Here is a 23,230-nt window from a genome sequence, read left to right as displayed (position 1 = left end):
CCAGCCATTTCCCTTCACTTCCTACTCACGTTAGAATGCTGATATTGAGACTGGAGAGATGGCTCACAGTAAAGAGGGTCTACACTCTTGCAGAGGAATGGAGTATGGCTCCCAGCACCAACCTCAGGTGAGTCACAATCACCCTTAATTCCAGCTCCAGAGAATCTGAGAGTTGAGAAGCCTTCTGCATTCACATGCAAATATCCATACAGTCACATGCATATACACATAATTTAAAATAATAATTATAAATCAGAAAGGTAGATAGATAAAACTACAAGAAATTCATGTTTACTATAGCAAACACTGCTAGAATACTAAAGTTTTACTGATATCACATTTATTGCATAGCTACAACATATTATATATGATTCCATGAATTTTGTATATATTAATGAATTAAAGACCCCTGACCTCATGAAGCTTGTATTTATGTAGAAAAGTAATATGTTAAGAAAAATGTTTTACAGGGATGGAGTGGGAAAGCAATGAGAGAGATACCATGATGGAGGGAGATATCATGGGGACAGAGAGAAACCGGTTCTAGGGAAGTTGCCCGGAATCCCCAAGGATGACTCCAGCTTGGTCTACTAGAAAGGGTAGAGAGGGTGCCTGAACTGAACTGCAGCAGTGATCAGATCAATGAATATCCTAACTGTCAAGACAGAGCATTTCTCCAGTGACTGATGGAGGCAGTTGCAGAGATCCACAGCCCAACACCAGTCAAGCTCTAAGAGTCCAGTTGAAGAGAGATACTGTGAGCAAGGGGCATCAAGATCATGATGGGGAAATCTGCAGAGATGGCCAAACTAATCTAGAGGGAACTCATGAAAGTTGGATCAATGGCTGTGGAGCCTGCATGGGACTGGACTAGGCCCTCTGCATGGTGAGAAAATTGTGTACCTTTATTTGCTTAGGGGGCCCCCTGGAGGTAGAATCAGAATCCATCCTTGGAGCATGAGGGTCTTTTTGGAGCCTACTACCTATGATGGGACACCTCCTGCAGCCTTGAGGCAGGGGGAAGGCCTTGGACATGCCGCTACTAGATGTGCCTCCTCCTGGGAGGCCTTGTCTTCTTGTTGGGGGTCGGGGGAGGGGGTGAGTTCAGGGGGAGATTGAGAAGGCAGGAAGAGGAAAGAGGAGGATTTATTTATTTATTTATTTATTTATTTATTTATTTATTTATTTTGGTTTTTTAGACAGGGTTTCTCTGTGTAGTTTTGGTGCCTGTCCTGTCCTGGATCTCACTCTGTAGACCAGGTTGGTATCAAACTCACAGAGACTCATCTGGCTCTGCCCTGCCCCTGAGTGTTGGGATTAATGATATGAACCACCACTGGCCAGCCTGGTTCTAAACCTTTTTAATGCTGTGACACTTTAATACAGTTCCTCTTGTGATGATCCCAACCATAAGATTATTTCATTGCTACTTCAGAACTATAATTTTGCTACTGTTATGTATCATAATGTATATCTCATATGCAGGCTGTTACAAGACCCTTGTAAAAAGATCTTTTGACCCCCAAAGAGTTGTGACCCCGCATTTGAGAACCCCTGCACTGTGGTGTCCTTGCCTGTCATCCTAGCAGTCACACAGTCATCAAAGGGCACCAGGTCCTGGCACCTCCACACCCCAGCAATGACTCTGTATTTCCTTGTGCAAAGAACAGTCCTCACTAAGTGATTCCTGAGCTCTGTCTCAGTTCCCCCATGCCCTCTTTTTCTTCACTGGTGTCTCTCCCTGTCCCCTCCCCTACCACTGACACTCTCCCACATCTGGACCTTTATCCTCCCTCTTTCTTCTCCTGTGACATCTCTCTGTCTCTGGTTGGCCTCATCTTCTGCAGCTTTGCTCACATCCCATCTTCTCTGGGAAAGCATTAGAAAGTCCATGTAGCCTGGCAAACCAAGTTCAAATTGTACCCACCCCCCTCCATCCTACACTAAAGCTCCCACAGCTTGCTGTCTGCTGTCTGTGACTTTCCCCTTTGTCCACTTGTTCATCCAAGAGGAAGATGGTTAAGACTGCTGTCTGTCTGTAGCCCTCCTCCTGTGTGACTGAGGGTGAACTCCTTAACCTCTCTGAACTATCTGAAATTTTAAAAATGTTTTGCTTTTTTTTAATTAAGAAAAAAATTTTTTAATTCATTTTACACACCAATCAAAGATCCCTGCTGGATGGTGATGGCACATGCCTTTAATCCCAGCATTTGGGAGGCACAGCCATGTAGATCTCTATGAGTTCAAGGCCAGTCCGGTATACAGAGTGAGATCCAGGACAGGCACAAAAATTACAGAGAAACCGGTCTTGAAAAAACAAAAAAAGGTTGAGAACCACTGCCTTAGTGTCTGCTGCAGGAATTCAGTGTGGAAGAGATAACAGAGGGCAACATGATTAATGAACTTAGCAGAGTTTGCTCTGCCTTCTGAACCCACCAAGGAGAGCTTTGCTTTCATTGATCACATTGTCTTTTGTTGAATGGCAGAAGCCTGAACTAGGTATTCTGGGGAATGTCTGTGCTGAGGAGAATGCCTTTTATGAGATGTTTTGTGTGCTGAGGCAGAGCCCTGGGGCCTCCTGGGAATGGCTTTCCTTCAAAGGGGCAACAGAGAAGAGGTGTCCACACACAGGCAGAATCAGCTCAAGCAGCAAGAGCATAAAGACAAGGGGGGGCCTGAAAGTCAAGGTCAAACAGTGGCAAAGGCACCATCAATGATGCCAGGTCAGAGCTGCAAAGGTCAGGGTAAGGTTGGTCCAGAGGACCTTGCACCTGCAGGGAGGGCTGGTGACCTTCCCGTGTTGGAGACATCAGTGAAAATGGATGCAAGGAAACAGAAAACAAAGCAATAGCAGGAAACCCAGAACTGAGGGTCTGTGGACTGAAGCTCTCTCCTCTCTACATAGCAGATGTCTAAGCAGCTGGACATGAGCTCAAGATCCCTAAGACTGTGGCCTTGACTGAGTAGAAGAGCATCCAGATGGGGGAGGGATAGAAAGCTGAAGGTCAGAGCCAATGTTATCTCAAGGTATCTTAGATCTTTGAATAGCCATTAGCTACTAAGCTCAGCTTCTAACAATCTAACTTTAGATAAAACTTGAATTGCAGGTTGGGTTGACTTCAGCTGGCTCCACCCACTCTGATGCTGGGAAGGCACTAAATGCAACATCTTATGACCAGAAATCTCTGTGCCTTGCTATAGCTCCCACCTCACCCCGTGACCCACCAGCGTAGTCGGTTTGTTTTTTGATTCATTTAGTTATTTTTGTAGCATCTCACTGTAGCCCAGACTGACTTGGAGCTTGTATTCTATCTCAAGTTGGTCTCTCACTTATAGAGACCTTCTTCCTCAGACTGCGGGAAGTACAGGCATGATCCAACACACCCAGTACTCCCTCTGTGCTTTTTACAGACACAAAACCCTGGCTTTCATTCCTGGACTATCAAAGTCTACACTTGGCCTGGAAATACAGGCCTAGTCCCAGTTTCTAGGAGGCTGGGGCCAGAGGATCATGAGCTTAAGGCCTATCTAGTTCCCCTGAGTAACTTACTAAGACCCTGTCTCAAAGTAAAAAGGAGGAAAATAAGTCTGGGAGATGGAGTTAGAGGTCAGTGGCAGAGACTCTGGTTTCCATCTCTGGCACACAGAAAAGAGTCATAACAATAACAACAACAAAGATCCAGGTATGGTAGCACAGGCCCTTATTCCACAACCAGGAGGCAGAGGCTAACAGATCTCAATGAGTTCCAGGTCAGCCTGGTCTGCATAGTGAGTTCCAGGAAAGCCAGAGCTATATGGGAAGACCATGTCAAAAATAAATGAATAAATAAATAGTAAATGAAAAGGAAGTTCATATAATTTTTTACATTGTAAAATGTCACTCAGGATTAATTGATGTCCTAAGGCCATAGTCACTCAAATTGAGATTATAACAAATATTTCATTACCATTTTACAAGAAAGATCATATTTTTATAAAGTTAGAATTTCATAACACACACACACAAATGGAAATTGACAAGAAGAATAGCATGATAAAAAGGTTGAGTTTTTGATTTTTTAATTCAAAATCTCAATCAGCCAGGCTAGCCTAACTCACCCTGTGGCAAAGATGGACTTGAACCTCTTCTAGTGCCTCCATCTCCCAAGGGTTGGAATTGCCAGTGCTAGGATTACAAGTCTTTGCCAGTATGCAGGGCTTCTTGGTATTTTCATGATAGAATGAACAGTATAGAAGCTGGAGGGACAGTCCAGCTGGTAGACAGCTTGTCTAGGGAGCAGGAAGCCCTGAGTTTGATCTTCCTCATCAGATGAGCTGGGCCTGTAATCACAGCAGCTGGGAGAGAAGCTCAGAAGCTCAAGGTCATCCTCAGCAGTGCTTCAGTTGTGAGGAAAGCCTGGAATACAATAGGCCTATCTCAATAAACTAACTTTTCTGGCTTTCCTGGAACTCGCTATGCAGACCTGGCCATTTATGGATGTAATCCCAGAATTCAGTGGAGGCCTGCCATGAGGGCTAGGCCAGTGAGATGACAAAATTTGTTATAAAAATCAAATGAGTGCTCATCATGATGTATTTCTGACATTTTCAGACTCGTGGCTTATTTTTAAGAGTTCACAATTTAAATGGGGGGAGACTTGTGGGATGGGGCATTGGAGAATGAATACACAACCACCCCCACAGCATCTGGAAGTGGAGGAAGTACCAGGTCCGACAGATAGACAGCTGAGAGGATAAAACTGCAGTCTGAGTGTAGGATTGCACAAATTCTCCTCAACATAAATGTATACAGACAGTCGGGCAGTGGTGGCACACACCTTTAACCCCAGCACCCGGGAGGCAGAGGCAGGCAGATCTCTGTGAGTTCCACGCCAGCCTAGTCTACAAAGAGAATTCCAGGAAAGGTGCAAAGCTACACAGAGAAACCCTGTCTCGAAAAACAACAAAAAAAAAGTATACAGTCATAAAAATCATATGAAGATTTTTCTCTAAATATCTATTCCAATATTTAAGAAATTCAGTATCTCCCTAGTCATTGAAAAATGAATGCCAAGCTCTGAAAGCTGCTCACCAATCCACAATGGATACTCCCTTGACCTTTCCAACACTCCAACTAAAGCCAAACTTTTCTTCCTCTGATCGGGCCTTGCTCCCAAGCCTAACACAGAACCTCAACTGCCAGTAGATCTTGTAAGGTTCTCCATTTCCACCAAACAAATTATTTCTTCAAATATTTTTGCTTTGCAAACCACAGAAATCAAGGAACAAGACTGCAAATATATCTATGCCCTAAATTCCCCTGTCCCTTTCCCGTGTTATATATATTACACATCTCTTACAGACACTAGCCTAAATATATAGGGCTTAATCTAAAAGTACCGGATTATTTTCTACAGGTTTCTTCTATTTTCTCATGTCAACATTGCTTACGATCATTTTAATATCTCATCTAAGATAGTCCATTATTCCAGTCTACATTCCAAGAATCCAAAGCGCTCCTTCAATGCTATTGTCCTAATGTCTAGAGAATCGCACCCCTCGCCCCATTGTCCTAATGTCCCGCATACAATCACACATCACCCCATATATATTTCCATATGGTACAGAAACTCCAAGGAGGACTCTCCTGATTGTTTCTCTCCAGCATGAGTCTGCAGAAGACTCTACTTACCACTTAGCTAAGAGAGCCACAGCTTCTTACAGTCTCTCCTTCTAACCCTCTGCTGCTGCTGAACTCTTCCAGAGCTGCTGATGGATAAAGACAAGTCTCATTTGTAACTCCATCCTTATCTCCAGGCCACACCTTCAAGTGTTTTGTTTGAAAATTGAGTCTCTCTAGATTTACAATCTGTTACCAGATAGAATCTATGCACTCACTTAAGGAGATCTTAAGAAAATAATTACAATAGAACTCAGGAAGCAGAGACAGGTTGATCTTGTGAGCTCCCATTCTCAAAAAAAAAAAAAAAAAAAAAAAAAAAAAAAAAAAAAAAAAAAAAAAAAAAACCAAGAACTAAAGTGCTGGTGGGATATCTCTACAGTCTCAGCAGAGGTCTTCATTGGAGTTCAGATTTTAGGCCTGGAGATAGTCCTGACTTTAATATGGCTCCAGAATAAAGGGAATTTAAATGCCTGAACCAATTTCTCTACTTGCAGATGAAATAAAATGAAAGACAGAAAGAAGAACAGAATATAAATAGAGCCCAGGTCCTGGTGCAGAGGCAGAAGTGAAAGCTGACTAATTATACCCACTGGTCTGCTGTTCAACTAACACCATCCTGATAAACGTTTATTTACAGCCCATGCTAAGAGTGGAACAGTGTAAGCAAAAGAAGCTATAGAGTCTCTATTTGCAGAAGTGTAGGAGGAGAGGCTGCCAGCTTCCAAACCTGAGGTTCTCCATGCCCTAACCCCCCTTCAAGTGTACTAAGTGGCCTATGCAGGCTTCTAGACTTGGGTAGTTGTGCAGGACAGGAAGCTAGATGTGATCTTTTTCTCTTCTGCCAACTAGAAGGTGCTACATTGTTCAAAACAAAATGTTTCCAGAAGGCTTTGTCACTTGGCAGGGCTTCCTCATCTCCCCAAACCAAATAAATAATTAAATAAACCATGCATGGACTTCTTAAAGATACTGGGGACAATGTCACACATCTGCTTGGGCTAAAACTTCTCCTGGACCATCAGCATCTGAGTGGCTGTAAGATGCTGCCCCCACACCCATTCAGAGAAAGATAGAGGAGTCAGGGAGATTTAAATATTAGGTTTTCCCAAAAGGACTTAGGATAATCATTCCAGTTTGGACTGGGAGTGTTGTTGTTTTGTTTTGTTTTTTCCTTTCTTGTCTTGAGACAGCATCTCACTACGTAATGCAGGCTAGCCTGAAACTCCTATGTAGCCAAGGATGACTATAAACTTGCCATCCTCTTGCCACCCCATGTGCTGGGGTCACAGGTGTGTGCCACCACACATGGGTTTCTGCTGTGCTGAGGATCCAACCCAGAGCTCCATGCATGCTTGGCAACTACGATAAACCTGGCCTACACCCACAGCCAGGATGGCCATCTTACAAAGAACTGTCTACACTCAAAACAAGATGTCTCACAGTCCCTGTGCACCAAGTGAACTGCCCATGCCAGGAGAGCTATATAAATGTGTGCTAAGTCTTGCCAACCTACTCTGAATTTGTCCCTTTTAACAGTGTTGAGTCTGGTTATTAACAGTGCATATTTATTCAGGATGGCAACTTTTTATTGGAACTCTGTGACCTGAAAATATTCCAAGAACTACATTTTTTTTTTTTAAAAAAAAAAAAAAGCAAAACATCCTTTTCCATAGGAACCCATTTTGGCAAAAACATGAGACAATGACAACTTATTCATTCGCATTTGTCTAGAGGTGGAAATGTCATGAAAAAAAGCCAACAGACCCTTCTTAGTATTCTCCCAGATAGAGAAGCAGGCTGAAATACTATGACCTTAGTTTGAAGCTATGTGCATTATTATCTTTTTTATCATTTGAATATTGTAAAAGACTCATTAATATATGTTAAAGGGATTCTTTTGTTTGCTTTTAAATTGTTTAATATTTTATTTGTCTTTCTCTGTGTGTGTGTGTGTGTGTGTTTACACATGATTGTATGCACATGCATGCACTTGAAGGCTAGAACAGTGTAATGGATCCCTTAAAGCTTGAGTTACAGGCCATTATAGCCCCTCTACATGGGCACTGGAAAATTATTTCAGGTCCAATGGAAGAACCACAAGCACTCCAAACTGCTGACACATCTCTCCAGCCCCAAGGTAAATGTGGTACATAAACATTAGATGAAGGGGCAACAGGAGCCCACAGCCTGGAGTCTGGAACTGAATAAGGAGAGGAGGCAGCTGAACGACCACATTTATCACTCACCTTCCTGACTGTGCATGCAATGGCTTCAGGTGTTTTCCAGTGCTGCCACCATGGTCCCCACCATGATGGACTGGACCCTCGAACTGTGAGCCAAAACATTCCCTTCCTTCCTCAGAAGAATTAACAGAAAATGAGCTCTTTAAAGGAAAACAAAACAAAACAACTTTCCTAATTATGTGCTATTACAAGATGGAAGTACTTTTATTAACAGGATTTATTTTCTCAGCAAATTTACAACATTCTTTCTTTCTTTTTTCCTTTCTTTCTGTCCTTCCTTCTCTTAGACAGATAGTCCCAGAGGATGCCACCAAGCATGCAGAAGGATAGGAGGTTACAAGCATACAAATGTTACACTAAGAGACACTTTCCCTCTACCAAGTAACACATTAGGTCACAATTTCTGGGGATAGACATTAGAATCTGTGACATGAGCTAGTTCATGAAATCACCAATTCCTTCTCATGGAACACATACTCCATTTTGCCAGTCCTATTCAATAGGAGTCACTTGAATTCATAGAACTACATTAAGCAGATGTAATGCCAAAAATTTGTATTTCCAGAGCAGGAGAAAAACAAAAGACAAGGTAAAAAACTCCTTCCCAGTGTGCCTCAGAATGTAGTTACAGCAAGTCTGCTCCTTGCTCACTGGCTTGCTGCAATACTTTGCTTGGCTATTGACCTATCCTACTGCATTGTGACTTCCATGAAGCAAAAGCTCATGAATCTTTTTCATTCTTTTAAAAACTTTGTAATATTTTATTTCTTTTAATGTGTATGGATATTTTGCATACCTATGTATGTCTGTGTGCCACATGCATGCCTGGTACCTGAAGAGGCCAGAAAAGAGAGTCAGTCAGATGCTTGGGGGACTGGAACCAAAGGCACTTTTCATCCACTGTGTGGGCACTGGGACTCAAACCCAGGTCCTCTGGAAGAGTAGCCAGCACTCCTAACCACTGAGCCTTCTCTCCAGCTCCCCTTCATGGGATTGCAGTCCAGCAGGCATGTGCTCATCCTTCCAATCACAGCACAGATACTGATTTTGCCACAACTATGAGTCAAGCTTTGTGCAGCTTCCTGGGGTATGGCAGACATATTAGAGTTACTCTCTAGATGAGAGTTTGATTGGGATACTCTACCCAAGAAATAAACTGACTAGAGATGAGAAGAATGTTTCCTGGACAACAAATGTATTTGCAAATCTGAAAGATACAATGCAGTACTGCAAACCACCAGAGAGAAGTGTCCCAGAAAGAGAACAGCCATGGCATAGGTGCAGGGACCAGGAGAGCTCAGGCTATCCTAGAAGCAGACAGGAAGCCAATGTGGTTGAAGCAGAGAGAACCAGAAGACTTGGCAGTGGCAGGAGAGAGGCGGTCCCTCCAGGCAATGCTTGAAAGGCCCTCAACAACAGTCATGTGAATCTGATTGATAATCTTAGAAAGCTAGAATACGTAGGCTGCCATGTGATGACTACGGACTATATTATAGGAGCAAGGGTGGAGTAGAGGATAACTGGAAGTTAGGACACTGATTCCTAGAAGAGAAGGGGAGGAAAGGCAAGAGGTGAATGAGCATAAAAATCACTGGGATTCCAACAGAAACCTCATGAGAATTGTTTGGCCTCTGTGCTTTGCTTAATCTGGTTCTGACCTGCTCTGTTTGGTCTGCAGCTCTGCTCCTCATGCACCAGCCTCCTGACTGCTTGATTGCAGGTGTGCACCCTCACACCCTGTTGGACTGGATTCTTCAGCCAAATTTAAAAAGCAAAACCCAAACTAAAGGGCCCATGCTTGAATGAAAATATAGTATTCTCAGTGCTGAGGATGTAACTCAGTAGAGTGTTTGGCTATCCTAGACCAAGGCCTGGATCCCAGCATGATAGCACATACCTGCAAGACCAGCACCTGGAAGTGGGAGGGGGTATCACAAGTTCAAAAGTCAGCACTGCTTATGTAGAGAGTTTGAGGCCAGCCTCAGCTACATGAGACCCTGTCCCAAAAATAAATAAATAAATAGTTTTGTTTTTTTAAATAATTGTCTTGAAATAGAGCGTGTACATTTAGCTACTGTCTTAATTTGACTTCTATTGCTGTGATGAACACCATGGCCAAAAGACATTTGGGGATGAATTGGGTTTTTGTTGTTGTTGTTTATAACGGATATTTCTTGCAGCCATATTTGAAAAAAAAAAGTGAAAAAGAAATATATCTACAGAAAAATGGCTTAATAGAAGGCATGCATTCATTTCACCTAACACTACACTACTTAAATAGATTATCCAAGTTGTGTGTTATCCAAGACAAAAAGGAAAAATAAAAAAAAAAGGAAGTACTATGAGCAATCATTTAGGAATGGGTAGAGGAACTATACCTGATGGGAACTGTTCTGTGAGTTACAGGAACTGAGCCCTACCCCCACGGTTGTTGACCATCTGAGATGTTGGCAGTCAGGGTTGTAATATGTAACAAATGTTCAAATGCACACCAAATTCACAAGACTTTTAATGAATTCTACTTGGTGATTTTTCTATCTATTCCATGTTGAGATGACAGGACTTAAATGCATTGAGTTAAGGAAAATGAATTCTTAAAATTAGTGTACTTATTTCTATTTTTAAAAGTTTATCTCTCTCTGTCTCTGTGTCTGTCTGTCTGTCTCTCTGTCTGTCTGTCTCTCTCTCTCTCTCTCTCTCTCTTCTCTCTCTCTCTCTCTCTCTCTCTCTCTTGTTTGTATGCACATGTGTGCCTCTATGTATGGGAACCTGTACATGCACATGTAGTCCAGAAGAGGGAGTCTGGTGTCCTCTCCTATTACTCTGCCTATTCATTCCCTTGAGACATGGTATGGTCTCCTCCGTCTGATACAGAAATCCATTATTAGAGCAAACATGTAGGAAACAGTCTCATTGTACTTAGACCCTTTTAATGAAGAGCTGCATAAATAAGTTCAGTGCAGGATAGCTGATCTGCCCTGACTGAGCTGTGGAGGTGCTTGGCTATGTCAGAGCTAATTCAAAGGAAGTAAACAAACATCTGAGTGTAAACGGACAGGTGGAGCATTTGTGAGCCAGCAGCAGGTAGATCTTTATGAGTTCATGGTCAGCCAGGGCTACATAGTGAGAATGTGTCTCAAAAAAAAAAAAAAAAAAAAAGGTAAAATTTTTAAACCGTTCATGTTTTCTCAGCTGTGTTGCAAGCATCGGTCTCCCATGATCCTCCTGTCTCTGGTTCTCTCTGAGCTGGGGTTACAGGTGTGTGTGTGTGTGTGTGTGTGTGTGTGTGTGTGTGTGTGTGTGTGTGTGAGAGAGAGAGAGAGAGAGAGAGAGAAGAGAGAGAGAGAGAGAGAGAGAGAGATGCTTAGCTTGTTTGGTGGGTGCTGTGCTGGGATCCACAAGCTGGGTCTCAGGATTGTACAGTGATGCTGTGAACTGCTGAGTCATCATCGCGCAGGCTCTGTCTTCTGTTTCTTTTAAATATAGGTAGGAGGCCAATGAAAAATGACTTCTATAGTTCTCACTGTAGTAGCACTGGACTGTACCGGTCTAGAAGTAGAAAGCTATTACATGGCTTACCCCTGGGCAGCAGGGGTGCTAAATGGAAAGACAGAGAATGGGGGATACCAGTGTAAACTTCAACTCTAGGGCATTTCTTTGGTTGTCTGCAGTTTGTTGTTGTGTGTCTTAATTAGGGTTCTACTACTGTGACACAACACCATGACCAAAAAGCCAGTTGGGGAAGAAAGGGTGTATTTGGCTTACATTTCCATATTGCTGTTCCTCACTGAAGGAATGACAGGGAACTCAAACAGGACAGAAACCTGGAGGCAGGAGCCAATGCAGAAGATATGGAGGGGTGCTGCTTACTAGCTTGCCCCTCATGGCTTGCTCAGCCTGCTTTCTTATAGAAACCAGGATCTCCAGCCCAGGGAATGGTACCACTTACCATGGGATGGGCATTCCCTCACTGATCACTAATTGAGAAAATACCTTAAAGCTGGATCTCATGGAGGCATTTCCTCACCTGAGGCTCCTTCCTCTCTGATGACTCTAGTTTGTGTCAAGTTGACACACAAAAACAGCCAGTATATTGTTAATTGTTTTGAACAAAGTCTCATGTAGCCTAGGCTAGCCTAGAACTATCAATGTAGCTAAGGCTAACCATTCAGCTCCAAATGTCTTTTGGACATGGTGTTCATCATAGCAATAGAAGTCAATTAGGAGAATAGCTAAATGTACATGCACTATTTCAAGACAATTATTTAAAATAACACAACTTCTATTTATTTTTTTTGTTTGTTTGTTTGTTTTTGGGACAGGGTCTCATGTAGCTGAGGCTGGCCTCAAACTCTCTACATAAGCAGTGCTGACTTTTGAACTTGTGATACCCCCTCCCACTTCCAGGTGCTGGCCTTGCAGGTATGTGCTATCATGCTGGGATCCAGGCCTTGGTCTAGGATAGCCAAACACTCTACTGAGTAACATCCTCAGCACTGAGAATACTATATTTTCATTCAAGCATGGGCCCTTTAGTTTGGGTTTTGCTTTTTAAATTTGGCTGAAGAATCCAGTCCGACAGGGTGTGAGGGTGCACACCTGCAATCAAGCAGTCAGGAGGCTGGTGCATGAGGAACAGAGCTGCAGACCAAACAGAGCAGGTCAGAACCAGATTAAGCAAAGCACAGAGGCCAAGCAATTCTCATGAGGTTTCTGTTGGAATCCCAGTGATTTTTATGCTCATTCACCTCTTGCCTTTCCTCACCCTCCCTTCTAGGAATCAGTGTCCTAACTGGGGTCCTCTTCTCCACCCTTGCCCTCATAATACTCCATAGTCATCACATGGCAGCCTACTTATTCCAGATTTCTAAGATTATCAATCAGATTCACATGACTGTTGTTGAGGGCCTTTCAGGCATTGCCTGGAGGAACTGCCTCTCTCCTGCCACTGCCAAGTCTTCTGGTTCTCTCTGCTTCAACCACATTGGCTTCCTGTCTGCTTCTAGGATAGCCTGAGCTCTCCTGGTCCCTGCACCTATGCCATGGCTGTTCTCTTTCTGGGACACTTCTCTCTGGTGGTTTGCAGTACTGCATGGTATCTTTCAGATTTGCAAATACATTTGTTGTCCAGGAAACATCCTTCTCATCCCTAGTCAGTTTATTTCTTGGTAGAGTATCCCAATCAAATTCTCATCTAGAGAGTAAGCTCTAATATGTCTGCCATACCCCAGGAAGCTGCACAAAGCTTGACTCATAGTTGTGGCAAAATCAGTATCTGTGCTGTGATTGGAAGGATGAGCACATGCCTGCTGGACTGCAATCCCATGAAGGGGAGCTGGAGAGAAGGCTCAGTGGTTAGGAGTGCTGGCTACTCTTCCAGAGGACCTGGGTTTGAGTCCCAGTGCCCACACAGTGGATGAAAAGTGCCTTTGGTTCCAGTCCCCCAAGCATCTGACTGACTCTCTTTTCTGGCCTCTTCAGGTACCAGGCATGCATGTGGCACACAGACATACATAGGTATGCAAAATATCCATACACATAAAAAGAAATAAAATATTACAAAGTTTTTAAAAGAATGAAAAAGATTCATGAGCTTTTGCTTCATGGAAGTCACAATGCAGTAGGATAGGTCAATAGCCAAGCAAAGTATTGCAGCAAGCCAGTGAGCAAGGAGCAGACCTGCTGTAACTACATTCTGAGGGACACTGGGAAGGAGTTTTTTACCTTGTCTTTTGTTTTTCTCCTGCTCTGGAAATACAAATTTTTAGCACTACATCTGCTTAATGTAGTTCTATGAATTCAAGTGACTCCTATTGAATAGGACTGGCAAAATGGAGTATGTGTTCCATGAGTAGGAATTGGTGATTTCACGAACTGGCTCATGTCACAGAGTCTAATGTCCATCACCAGACCCATGGTGACCTAATGTGTTACTTGGTAGAGGGAAAGTGTCTCTTAGTGTAACATTTGTATGCTTGTAGCCTCCTATCCTTCTGCATGCTTGGTGGCATCCTCTGGGACTATCTGTCTAAGAGAAGGAAGGACAGAAAGAAAGGAAAAAAGAAAGAAAGAATGTTGTAAATTTGCTGAGAAAATAAATCCTGTTAATAAAAGTACTTCCATCTTGTAACAGCACATAATTAGGAAAGTTGTTTTGTTTTGTTTTCCTTTAAAGAGCTCATTTTCTGTTAATTCTTCTGAGGAAGGAAGGGAATGTTTTGGCTCACAGTTCGAGGGTCCAGTCCATCATGGTGGGGGCCATGGTGGCAGCACTGGGAGACAGCTGGAGCCATTGCATGCACAGTCAGGAAGGTGAGTGATAAATGTGGTCGTTCAGCTGCCTCCTCTCCTTATTCAGTTCCAGTCTCCAGGCTGTGGGCTCCTGTTGCCCCTTCATCTAATGTTTATGTACCACATTTACCTTGGGGCTGGAGAGATGTGTCAGCAGTTTGGAGTGCTTGTGGTTCTTCCATTGAACCTGAAGTAATTTCCCATTTCTCATGTAAAGGGCTATAACGACCTATAACTCTAGCTTCAAGAGATCCATTGTCCTCTTCTAGTCTCCAAGGGAGTGGATAAGGCACACATTCACATACACAAACACACACACAGAGAGAGAGAGAGAGAGAGAGAGAGAGAGAGAGAGAGAGAGAGAGAGAGAGATTAAACAAACTTAAAAGCAAACAAAAGTATCCTTTTAACATATATTAATGAGTCTTTTACAGCACTTAAATGATAAAAGAAAAAAGATAAAAACCTATACCTTCAAATGAAAAGTCCTCCTATTTCAGCCTGGTTCTCCATCTGAGAAAACACTAAGAAAGTCTGGTGGCGTTTTTTCATGACATATCCACCTCTAGACAAATGCGAATGAATAAGTTGTCATTGTCTCATGTTTTTGCCAAAATGGGTTCCTATGGAAAAGGATGTTTTGCTTTTTTTTTTTTAAAAAAAAAAATGTAGTTCTTGGAATATTTTCAGGTCACAGAGTTCCAATAAAAAGTTGCCATCCTGAATAAATATGCACTGTTAATAACCAGACTCAACACTGTTAAAAGGGACAAATTCAGAGTAGGTTGGCAAGACTTAGCACACATTTATATAGCTCTCCTGGCATGGGCAGTTCACTTGGTGCACAGGGACTGTGAGACATCTTGTTTTGAGTGTAGACAGTTCTTTGTAAGATGGCCATCCTGGCTGTGGGTGTAGGCCAGGTTTATCGTAGTTGCCAAGCATGCATGGAGCTCTGGGTTGGATCCTCAGCACAGCAGAAACCCATGTGTGGTGGCACACACCTGTGACCCAGCACATGGGGTGGCAAGAGGATGGCAAGTTTATAGTCATCCTTGGCTACATAGGAGTTTCAGGCTAGCCTGCATTACGTAGTGAGATGCTGTCTCAAGACAAGAAAGGAAAAAACAAAACAAAACAACAACACTCCCAGTCCAAACTGGAATGATTATCCTAAGTCCTTTTGGGAAAACCTAATATTTAAATCTCCCTGACTCCTCTATCTTTCTCTGAATGGGTGTGGGGGCAGCATCTTACAGCCACTCAGATGCTGATGGTCCAGGAGAAGTTTTAGCCCAAGCAGATGTGTGACATTGTCCCCAGTATCTTTAAGAAGTCCATGCATGGTTTATTTAATTATTTATTTGGTTTGGGGAGATGAGGAAGCCCTGCCAAGTGACAAACCTTCTGGAAACATTTTGTTTTGAACAATGTAGCACCTTCTAGTTGGCAGAAGAGAAAAAGATCACATCTAGCTTCCTGTCCTGCACAACTACCCAAGTCTAGAAGCCTGCATAGGCCACTTAGTACACTTGAAGGGGGGTTAGGGCATGGAGAAGCTCAGGTTTGGAAGCTGGCAGCCTCTCCTCCTACACTTCTGCAAATAGAGACTCTATAGCTTCTTTTGCTTACACTGTTCCACTCTTAGCATGGGTTGTAAATAAACTTTTATCAGGATGGTGTTAGTTGAACAGCAGACCAGTGGGTATAATTAGTCAGCTTTCACTTCTGCCTCTCCACCAGGACCCTCAACTGGGCTCTATCTATATTCTGTTCTTCTTTCTGCCTTTCAGTTTATTTCATCTGCAAGTAGAGAAATTGGTTCAGGCATTTAAATTCCCTTTATTCTGGAGCCATATTAAAGTCAGAATGATCTCCAGGCCTAAAATCTGAACTCCAATGAAGACCTCTGCTGAGACTGTAGAGATATCCCACCAGCACTTTAGTTCTTGGTTGTTTTGTCTTGTTTTGTTTTGGAGACAGGGTTTCACTATTTAGACCAGGCTGGCTTGCAGCTCACAAGATCAACCTGCCTCTGCTTCCTGAGTGCTATTTTAATTATCTTCTTAAGATCTCCTTAAGTGAGTGAATAGATTCTATCTGACAATAGGTTGTAAATCTAGAGAGACTCAATTTTCAAACAAAACACTTGAAGGTGTGGCCTGGAGATAAGGATGGAGTTACAAATGAGACTTGTCTTTATCCATCAGCAGCACTGGAAGAGTTCAGCAGCAGCAGAGGGTTAGAAGGAGAGACTATAAGAAGAAGCTGTGGCTCTCCTAGCTAACTGGTAAGGAGAGTCTTCTGCAGACTCATGCTGGAGAGAAACAATCAGGATAGTCCTCCTTGGAGTTTCTGTACCATATGGAAATATATATGGGGTGATTTGTGATTGTATGTGGGACATTAGGACATTGAGGGGAGGGGAGTGAGTCTCTAGACATTAGGGCAACAGCATCCAAGAGAGCTCTTTGGATTCTTGGAATATAGACTGGAATAATGGACTATCTTAGATGAGATATTAAAGCAGTGTTGACATGAGAAAAAAGAAGAAACCTGTAGAAAATAATCCAATAATCCAGTACTTTTAGATTAAGTCCTATTTGTATATTTAGGCTCATGTCTGTAAGTAACATGTAATATTATATAACATGGAAATGGGACCAGTGAGGTGAGGCCACAGATATATTTTCAGTCTTCTTCCTTGACTTTGTCGTTTGCAAAGTAAAAATATTTGAAGAAATAATTTGTTTGGTGGAAAAAGAGAGCCTCACAAGAGCTGCTGTGAGTTGACCTTCTGTGTTAGGTTTGGGAGCAAGGCCTGGTGAGAAGCAGAAAAGTTTTGCTTTAGTTGTTGAGTGTTGGAGAGGGTAAGGGAGTATCCATTGTGGGTTGGTGATCAGCTTTTAGAGTTTGGCAATAATTTTTCAATGACCAGGGAGACACTGAATTCTTTAAATATTGGGAGAGATATTTAGAGAGAACCTTCATAGGATTTTTATGACTATATGCATATATGTTGAGGAGAATTTGTGCAATCCTACACTCAGACTGCAGTTTCATTCTCTTAGCTGTCTGTCTGTCGGACCTGGTACTTCCCCCACTTCCAGATGCTGTGGGGGTGGTTGTGTATTCACTCTCCAATGCCCCATCCCACAAGTCTCTCCCCCATTTAACTTGTGAACTCTTAAAAATAAGCCACGAGTCTGAAAATGTCAGAAATACATCATGATGAGCACTCATTTGAATTTACAACAAATTTTGTCATCTCACTGGCCTAGCCCTTATGGCAGGCCTCCACTGAATTCTGGGATTACATCCATAAACTGCCAGGTCTGCATAGCGAGTTCCAGGAAAGCCAGAAAAGTTAGTTTGTGTGAGATAGGCCTATTGTATTCCAGGCTTTCCTCACAACTGAAGCACTGCTGAGGATGACCTTGAACTTCTGAGCTTCCCTCTCCCAGCTGCTGTGATTACAGGCCCAGCTCATCTGATGAGGAAGATCAAACTCAGGGCTTCCTGCTCCCTAGACAGGCTGTCTACCAGCTGGACTGTCCCTCCAGCTTCTATACTGTTCATTCTATCATAAAAATACCAAGAAGCCCTGCACACTGGCAAAGACTTGTAATCCTAACACTGGCAATTCCAGCCCTTGGGAGGCAGAGGCACTAGAAGGGGTTCAAGTCCATCTTTGCCACAGGGTGAGTTAGGCTAGCCTGGCTGATTGAGATTTTAAATTAAATATCAAATACCCAAATTTATTTATCATGCTGTTCTTCTTGTCTCTTTCCATTTGTGTGTGTTGTGTGTGTGTGTGTGTGTGTGTATGTGTGTTATTAAACTCTAGCTTCATAAAAATATGAACTTTCTAAGATGGTAATAAAATAGTTGTTATAATCCCAATTTGAGTGACTGTGGCTTTAGGACATCAATTAATCCTGTGTGACATTCCACAATGGAAACAAATCATATGAACTTCCTTTTCATTTACTATTTATTTATTCATTAATTTTTGAGACATGGTCTTCATCTATAGCCCTGGCTTTCCTGGAACTCACTATGCAGACCAGGCTGGCCTGGAACTCATTGAGATCTGTTAGCCTCTGCTTCCTGGTTGTGGAGTAAGGGCCTGTGCCACCATACCTGGATCTTTGTTGTTGTTAGTGTTATGACTCTTTTCTGTGTGCCAGAGATGGAAACCAGAGTCTCCGCCATGGACCTCTAACTCCATTTCCAAGACTCATATTCCCACTTTTTATTTTGAGACAGGGTCTTACTAAGTTACTCAGGGAGCCTATGATCCTCTATCCTCAGCCTCCTAGAAACTGGGGTTACAGGACTGTACTCCAGGCCAAGTGTGGACTTTGACAGGCCCAGAAGTGAAAGCCAAGAGTCAGCATTTATACAAAGCACAGAGGGAAGCCTGGGTGTGTTGGGTCATGCCTGTAATCCAAGCATTCTGAGGAGGAGGGTCTCTGTAAGTGAGAGACCAACCTGAGATAGCACAAGCTCCAGGTCAGCCTGGGCTATAGTAAGATGCTACAAAAATAACTAAATAAATCATAAAACCAACTAGCCACCCTGGTAGGTCACAAGATCAGGGTTACAGCAAGGCAAAGAGATTTCTGGTCATAAGATGTTGCATTTAGTGCCTTCCCAGCCTCAGAGTGGGTGGAGCCAGCTGAAGTCAACCCAGCCTGCATTTCAAGTTTTACCTAAAGTTAGATTGCTAGAAGCTCAGCTTAGTAGCTAATGGCTATTCAAAGATCTAAGATACCTTGAGATAATGTTGGCTCTGACCTTCAGCATTCTATCCCTCCCCCATCTGGATGCTCTTCTACTCAGTCAAGGCCACAGTCTTAGGGATCTTGAGCTCATGTCCAGCTGTTTAGACATCTGCTGTGTGGAGAGGAGAGAGCTTCAGTCCACAGACCCTCAGTTCTGGGTTTCCTGCTATTGCCTTGTTTTCTGTTTTCTTGCATCCATTTTCACTGATGTCTCCAACACGGGAAGGTCACCGGCCCTGCAGGTGCAAGGTCCTCTGGACCAACCTTACCCTGACCTTTGCAGTGCTGACCTGGGATCATTGATGGTGCCTTTGCCACTGTTTGACCTTGACTTTCAGGCTCTCCTTGTCTTTATGCTCTTCCTGCTTGAGCTGATTCTGCCTGTGTGTGGGCACCTCTTCTCAGTTGCCCCTTTGAAGAAAAGCCATGCCCAGGAGGCCCCAAGGCCTTGCCTCAGCACACAAAAGGCTCAGAAAAGGCATTCTCCTCAGCACAGACATTCCCCAGAATACCAAGTTCAGGCTTCTGCCTTTCAACAAATTGCAATGTGATCAATGAAAGCAAAACTCGCTCTCCTTGGTGGGTTCAGAAGGCAGAGCAAACTGTGCTATGTTCACTGATCATGCTGCCCTCTGTTATCTCTTCCACACTGAATTCCTGAAGCAGACACTAAGGCAGTGGTTCTCAACCTTTTTAATGCTGTGATCCTTTAATACAGTTCCTCTTGTTGTGATACCAACCACAAAATTATTTCCTTGTGTTCGGCGGTGGTGGTGCACGCCTTTAATCCCAGCACTTGGGAGGCAGAGGCAGGCAGGTCTCTGTGAGTTCGAGGCCAACCTGGGATAGCAAATGAGTTCCAGGAAAGGGGCAAAGCTTCACAGAGAAACCCTGCCTCCAAAAACAAAACAAAACAAAAAAGAAAAATTATTTTCTTGCTACTTCATAACTGTATTTTTGCTACTGTTATGTATCATAATGTAAATCTCTGATATGTGACCCTTGTGAAAACATGCTTTGACCCCCAAAGAGTTGTGACCCAGCGTTTGAGAACCCCTGCACTGTGGTGTCTTTGCCTGTCATCCTAGCAGTCACACAGTCATCAAAGTGCACCAGGTCCTGGTACCTCCACACCCCAGCAATGACTCTGTATTTCTTTGTGCAAAGAACAGTCCTCACTAAGTGATTCCTGAGCTCTGTCTCAGTTCCCCCATCCCCTGTTCTTCTGCATTGGTATCCTTCCCTGTACCCTCCCCCACCACAGGCACTCTCCTACATCTGGACCTTTGCCCTCTCTCTTTCTTCTCCTGTGACATCTCTCTCTCTCTCTGGTTGGCCTCATCTTCTTCAGCTTTGCTCACATCCCACCTTCTCAGGAAAAGCATTAGAAAGTCCATGTAGCCTGGCAAACCAAGTTCAAATTGCACCCACCCCCCTCCATCCTACACTAAAGCTCCCACAGCTTGCTGTCTGCTGTCTGTGTCTTTCCCCTTTGTTCACTTGTTCATCCAAGAGGAAGATGGTTAAGACTGCTGTCTGTCTGCAGCCCTCCTCCTGTGTGACTGAGGGTGAACTCTTTAACCACTCTGAGCTACCTGCTGAATTAAATTTTTAAAAATGTTTTTCTTAACATATTACCTTTCTACATAAATACAAGCTTCATAAGATCAGGGGTTTTGATTCACTGATATATACAAAACTCATAAAATCATGTATAATATGTTGTAGTTATGCAACACTATATCAGTAAAATGTTAGTATTCTAGTAGTGTTTGCTATAGTAAATATGAATATCTCGTAGTTTTAACTATGTACCTTTCTGAGTTATAATCATTATTTTAAAATATGTGTAAATGCATATGATTGTATGGATATTTGCATGTGAATGCAGAAGGCTTCTCAACTCTCAGATTCTCTGAAGGTGGAGTTAAGAGTGGTTGTGACCCACCTGAGGTTGGTGCTGGGAGCCATACTCCAGTCCTCTCCAAGGGTGGTAGATCCTCTTTACTGTGAGCCATCTCTCCAGTCTCAATATTAGCATTCTAATGTGAGTAGGAAGTGAAGGGAAATGGCTGACTTACATGGTAAGCAGGGTTGGCAGAGAACTATGGGACATTAGGAGACCATTTGGAGAGGAATCAGGAGTCTGTTTATAGATAGTGGCCTAACATAAAACGGTAGAGTTGAAGTACAATGGAGTGAGTCATTGAATACCTAGTAATGCACGGGGCTAGTTGGGTGAAAATAACATGAATCGAAGCAGTTGAACTGTTTCAGAGAGGGCAGCAGAGGCTCAGCAGAGGCTTTGGCAATGTGCCATTCCCATATTCCCACATATGAAGCTCTTTAGTAAGGAACTGGCAATTCTGTTCTCATACCTGAGTCCTGTCATCACACAGTACTCCCCTGCAAGTGATGAGTAACCTTCAGAAGATGCCAAAGTTGACCCTAAAATGTAGTGACTCAGGAAGACTGCAAAGCTCAAGTTAATGAAAAAAAAAGAAAGAAAGAAAGAAAGAAAGAAGAGAGAGAGAGAGAGAGAGAGAGAGAGAGAGAGAGAGAAAGAAAGAAAGAAAGAAAGAAAGAAAGAAAGAAAGAAAGAAAGAAAGAAAGAAAGAAAGAAAGAAAGAAGAGGAAAAAAAAAAACAACTTCCATCATCCTGACAAGGCTCGGGCATCAAGGTGCTTGGCCGACCAGATACACTGAGTTGATCCTGGAATCCTAATAATGGTGTAAGGGAGAAACAACTTCTGAGAGTTGTTTTCTCCTTCACATGAGCGCCATGGCCTGCACACGTTCACAGACAGTAGTAGAGAGTTTATGACAAGAGTAAGAAATAAATAGTAAGAAATTCCCCTGGGTTATGTCCTCTGTGAGCATTAGGGCACAGTGGCTGGTCTTGTGAGAGCCCATGGGCTAGTGTTGGGGAAATCCACCCCTAAGGATTTGTGGTATTTAATGGCTCAGCTCCTCAGCTCCCATCTTCATCCTTTCCTCACTTCTGATACGTCTGCCCTTCGCCTGTCTCCCTTAAGCTCTTAGCCTCTCCTGTCACTTACCTTGGTTTGCTTCTTTATATTTTTCCTCTTTTATAGCCCAGGCTAGCTCAGAATTGCCAGTCCTCCTGCCTCAGTCTCTCCAATGGTGGGATTAGAGAACTATACCACATGTTGCATTTTCCTTTATTGATAGGGTCTTACTCTATCGCCTTGTCTAGCTTCATACTTACTATGCAGACCAGGCTGCCCTTAAACTAATGGCAATATTCCTGCCTCAGCATTATGGGTGTTGGGATCACAGATAGGATCCATCACTCCTGACTCTCACATGTCAATTTTTAAGATATTGCCTCCTATCCTCTTACCCTGCTAACTCTGAATGATGAAGTCATCTCTCCATATCCTTAAATTTCCATTTGTTCATCTCTTCTATCTACACTTAAATTGCCTCAAAGGAAAATATAACCTACAGTTGAGTACCATCTAGCAGTGCAGTCATGTGCATATCTTAGTGATTAAAATCAAATTAGATGGAAAAATAAAGTAAATTTTACTCATCTGGAGGCTGGAGAGGTGGCTCAGTTGTTAAAAGCCTGTACTGCTCCTCTAGAGGATGTGTGATCCGTTCCCACCATCCACATCAGGTGGTTCAGAACTGCCTGTAATGCTTGTTCTAGGGCATATGTCTCTGGACTCAGCAGGGACCTACACTCAAGTGCACATAGCCACACAGAGACATATATAATTTATGATATAAGAAAAGTAAATCTTTTAAATTTTTTTTTCTCAATTTGCTGGATATGGTGGCATGTACTTTTAATCCCAACACTTGGGGGGGGGGCAGAGGCAATAGATCTGAGTTTGAGGGCATCCTGTTCTACACAGTGAGTTCAAGGACAGCCAGGGATACACATAGAGACCCTGTCTCAAAAAAATTTTTTTTACTCACTTGTACTAACCATAGTTTATGTGCTAAATCAGTCCCTGGTGGCTACAGCACTGCACAGAGCTCATACATAATGACAACCTCATCAGAGAAGGTTCTGACTGGAAATGCTGGCACACATCTGTAATCTTAGGCTTCTAGAGGCAGAGGCAGGAAGATTGTCATGAGTTTTTACTGGAACTTGTAGTATTTGAGGTGGACTCAAGTGTTCTCCTCAAGTATCAAGTAGAGACAGAAAATAAAAGGATTTCAAGCCACCAGCAAGGTGCTTACTCCATAGTAGACCTCACCTAGTTACTCA

The 23,230-nt window shown here is 43.0% G+C and overlaps 1 protein-coding gene across 1 annotated transcript in view; it reads right to left on the bottom strand.

Annotated features, from left to right (window-relative positions):
* Positions 1 to 5,892, bottom strand: part of LOC114706385 (hepatitis A virus cellular receptor 1 homolog) — a 31,738-nt gene extending 25,846 nt beyond the window's left edge. Inside the window, exon 1 of the mRNA XM_037201301.1 lies at positions 5,672 to 5,892. The gene's annotated coding sequence lies outside the window, so the exon portion shown is untranslated. The remainder of the gene's footprint in view (positions 1 to 5,671) is intronic.
* Between the last annotated feature and the right edge of the window lie 17,338 nt (positions 5,893 to 23,230).

The sequence above is a fragment of the Peromyscus leucopus genome, chromosome 8b (genome assembly GCF_004664715.2).
Source record: "Peromyscus leucopus breed LL Stock chromosome 8b, UCI_PerLeu_2.1, whole genome shotgun sequence".
NCBI lineage: Eukaryota > Metazoa > Chordata > Mammalia > Rodentia > Cricetidae > Peromyscus > Peromyscus leucopus.
This window is presented reverse-complemented; position numbering and strand designations above follow the sequence as displayed.